General features: G+C 43.2%; 1 long non-coding RNA gene across 1 annotated transcript; it reads left to right on the top strand.

The window, feature by feature from the left end:
• The first annotated feature begins 407 nt into the window (after nucleotides 1-407).
• LOC106724251 lies at nucleotides 408-1,317 on the top strand. Its single transcript, XR_001359991.1, has 2 exons — nucleotides 408-454; nucleotides 1,038-1,317. It is a non-coding gene; the product is annotated as an uncharacterized LOC106724251 (long non-coding RNA).
• The last annotated feature ends 3,208 nt before the right edge of the window (nucleotides 1,318-4,525 follow it).

Below are 4,525 nucleotides of genomic sequence, written 5' to 3'. Positions count from 1 at the left end.
CAACAGCTCCGCGCGGGCCTGGCTGCCGGAGCCTCGTTCCGGACCGACCAACCGACCCACTTCCCTTCTCCCGAAGCCTCGCTGTCAGCGGGCGAGCGGGTGGGCCCGACCTGCAACCACGGCAACCGAGCGGGTACGGGCTCGCATCACGAGCTGGAGCGCTCCGAACCAATGAAAACCCTTCCAGCCTAAGCCCCTCCCTCCAGCCGGGCAATAGAATGGGCTTCCGGCAGTGTGACTGACGGACATAAAAGCCAATCATATTTTGGCAGTACCCAAGTTCTAGCCCTACGTCGCTACACGGGAGCCAATAAAATATATTTGAAACACTATTTTTTTCCATTTCCTCCGTCGCAACACGGGAAAGGTAATGGGCAGATGCTTTAACCAATCACATTAAGATGATCTGCAGCCAATCGCGAAGGAAAGTCAAGAAGCCAAACTTTAGGGAGAGGTAAATATGTATATCTTTTAAATCAATGAACATGAAAATAAAATAAAATAAAGGAATTTCCCACAATAGCACAGTGTAAGTAGGAAAACGAAGATATGTTAAAATGTTGGCCTATCACCACGAACCAAGGAGTGATAGTTTCTAAATGCGATAGATTCCTTTATTCTGGATTCTCTCGGTAACCCCAGCGGCGATCACTGATTTACAAAGAATTTTAATTCAACTTAGTTACACCGGAGCGACGCTTCAGTCCGAGAACCAGTCACTGAGCCAGGTAACTGTGTTCTGGACGCAGGGTCAGACTCCATTTCCGCTGACATACAGTCCTATGGGAGAAGTCAGAGCTGGAAATAGGAAAATATTCCGCAAACAAGTGATGAGTTTAACAACAGTGCAACTGGGCGCACTGTTTTGTAAGAATTTTCACAACCCTACACCAGAGGAAAGAGTGAAGATAAGGGGTATATAAAATGGAGTCATTTTAACCAAGCTGCTAAAATTATTAACATTATGAAGGTTGAGGCGTGAGGAAAGACTATTCTTGTTCAAACTAGCCTGGTAACTTACTCTTTTAACTTTTCAGTCCTGTGTCAATGCCTGGACATCCATCTGGACATGCATCAGGCCTCCATATAACCCTCTGATTACCCCAGGACTCACGTATCCAGACTTTGTGACATCTGACTAATAACTCTCCTTGACCAGTCCTAGGGCTAAGAATGCAGGGCTGCTAATTCTCAAGAATGTGCTTTTTACCATAAGAACTTTTCTTTCTTCTCTGGAACACTTCTGGGGTTTTGCCTAGCTCTGTTTCCAGTTTGTATATTCTAAGATCCTTGAATAAATCTTTATCTTCGTTTCTAGCCAAAGCCTTCAGACTCTTTTCAAGTTCGTTCAACATACCCACAAACCTTTCTGTAAGGTGGACAAAGAGGACCATCCCTATTTTATAGGTGAGGAGCTGAAACCAGAGGGATAAGGGAATTGTTCATCGACGTCCAGCTTTCTTGGGACTAGGGCTGTGTCCAGGCAAATGTTCTTTCCTCTTATTCAACCCAGTTGAATTTACAGTGCTCTCAGAAAACCATTGTGAGGTTTAACACTGAACTATATAAAGGAAAATGTTATTTGAATTCCTCTGCCCCATAACTGATAAGGACATGTGCCAACTCCACTTGTAGCTAGAAGAAAACAAAGGAAAGAAATAAACATTGCACATGTACCACTTACCAAGTGCTTTCTATATATTATACCATTTAGTTCTCCCTCCCAAGGGCATTAGAAGGCAGATATTACACCCATTTGCAAATCAGTAAATTGAGGTCCTGAGATGTATGAATTGTCCAAGGGTACAAGGCTAGAATGTTGAAGAACTGGGATTTGAACCTTGAAAAGTCCTCTCCATCATACTACCTTTTTTTAAAAAATGAAGAGCCTGCTGGAAACTTGCTTAAACCAAAGACATCTGAGTATTTAAACCTCATGTTTGCTGAATATACCCTGAAATAACTATTATTTATCCCTCCCTTTTTTTCATGTAATAACCTCCAAAGTAGTGTTCATCCCTTCCGTCTCTCCTTGTAGAACCACAGTGCACAGGCTGCCTAAAGCACAATTCTCTTCATGTCTCTAGGATCTGCCTGCCCATTGAGTTCAGGTAGCATCCAAACCCTTTGTCCTAGCAGTCAAGACGTTGTCTTTCTCCTACACCATGAGGGTCTGGTCTTCAGGAAACCTGGTCTACTAATATGTTTGCATTGTCACAATCTTTTCATTTGAGCAGGACCCCTAAACATCTAGAGGTGGTTGCTACTGCTAATTTTTAAATCAACTTTGTTAAAGTATAAATTACATGGCCCAATCATCTATGTGTTTCAAGAACTACCTGTTACTTTGAATCAGAAGAATAGGATGTGGGTTGAATGTGGACTCAGTTAGCCTCAGCCTCAGGGTTTTAGACTGGAACTTGGCTCTATGGAGTTGTATTCCCCCATAACTCCTGGCTCAGCAACTGGCACCAGCACATTGTAACTATTTCACGGAATGAATGAATGAATGAGTAAAAATAGTCCAGCCCAGTGGTTAAGGCCATCAACTTTGGAGCTGTAAATATGTGGGACTATGGCTTTGAGCAAGTCATTTTACTTGGTAAGCCTCAGTTTCCTCATCTGTAAAACGGAGGTAATAGTGGTACCTAAATCATGAGATTATCACAGGACTGAATGATATGATGTGAGTAAAGAACACCTAGTATTGAGCTTGGCACAGATTTAGTGCTCAAAACAGGGATACCTATTGGTGTTATTATAAATAAGGGTATGATGCATGCAAATTCTACACAACAGTGGGCATATCACACTGGCTTGAACTTGACCTAAGGCTAAAGCTTTCATACACAAGTCATTTATATTTGGTCAATCAGCAACTAAAACATGAAGCACTAGATGAGAGACAAAGAAACTACCTCTGTTTGCCTTGTGGGGAAAGCTTCTGCCTGGAAACCCAGGGACTTGGGTTTTAAGTCCTGTCCAGCCCTAACTTACCTCATGATTTGGGAGTGTTTCCTTTCTTTGGGCCTCAGTCTTCCCATAAGAAGGTTGTGTTCTAGGTCAGATAATGACACTGGGTCAGGCCAGATTCATCAGGTTGGTTTTCTTTTCATTTCCATCATCCCTTTGGCCTTTACAGTATTTTAGAGCAATTTGAACTGGTTGCCAACATATAAAAATTGGGAAAGTATGGCAATATAGGACCAGCTCTCCCACAGGGCAACAGCTGGCTGGAGCTGCACAGCAACTTTCCCCTTCAGATGGGGAATGGTGTTCTGGTTTGCCACAGTCCCCACTGCTCTGTTACCTCCACATTGAGGCCTAGAGGCAGCTGCCACTTATTGTCATACCTGTGCTATTGTTTTTCTATGTAGAGTTAAAAGGAAATTAATATATTTCTTGTCTTTATGAAACATGGAATAATGAAAATGTGTGGAGGGAAATTACCTAGTATCTGAAAATATGATGTGGTGATTATGCGACTTGTTAATATGCTGGAGAATTTCTTTTTTAAAAGTATATTTTTATTTATTTCAGAGAAGAAGGGAGAGAGAGAAACATCGATGAGAAACATCAATGGGCTGTCTCCTGCACACTCCCTACTGAGGATCAAGTCCGAATGTGCCCTGATGGGGAATTGAACCAGCAACTTCTTGGTGTATGGGTCAACGCTCAACCAGTGGGCCACACCAGCTGGGCGAGGCTGATGATTTTTGACAAATGTATACCTTCATGTAACAACCACCCCAATCAAGAACATGACAATATTTTTAACAATTTGAGAACTGTTATTTTAGGCTACAGAGAGAGGGCCCTGAGTTTTCAGAAAAGTGATTGAATATTTATTTATGGGCAAGAACAATATTCTTCCACGTCAATGGTGAAAGAAGGAACACAACCTCACTGGCCAGGTTACTCGGTTGGTTGGAGTGTTGTCTTGTGCACCGTAAGGTTGAGGGTTTGATCCCCACTCTGCCGGAAGCCGGTCCATCCTTGCTGCTTGACACAGTCGCTGCAGGAAAGAAACATCTGCACAGCATATGTTTCAAGGGACCTGGCATATATAGCATATTGTTCTTAATATGTTTGCTCTCCTTAAGCGCCATGTGTTTTAACCAAGGTCACCTCTCCGAGAAAGGTTGTTTCCCCAGGTAGGGATTTTTCCCTGAGGTTAGGGAGGGGATACAACCCCTTAACTAAGTGCCAGGCGGGTAGTTAAGCTACATAATCTTTACTCCCTGGAATGGAGATAAGAAACGCCCTAACCTTTGTAATAGAAATTGACAGGATTAAAATCGGCTGGTATAAATATAGATGTAACAAGACAATAAACATCAGATCCTCATCAGATCCTAACCAGAACTTCGCTGGAGATCCCGACCAGAACTCTGGCTGGAGATCCTGGCTAGAGGTCCTGACTAGGCTGCTGATCAACTGAAGGCTGTCTCCATGTCATTCCTTCTTCGCCGACTCCGTCCACACCTTTGGGGACCCCTGGACCCGCTGGGGTTGGACCCCAACA

This window comes from Myotis brandtii, unplaced genomic scaffold (assembly GCF_000412655.1).
Source record: "Myotis brandtii unplaced genomic scaffold, ASM41265v1 scaffold78, whole genome shotgun sequence".
NCBI lineage: Eukaryota > Metazoa > Chordata > Mammalia > Chiroptera > Vespertilionidae > Myotis > Myotis brandtii.
Note: the sequence above shows the minus strand (reverse complement) of the source record. Positions and strands in the feature narration are given on the sequence as shown.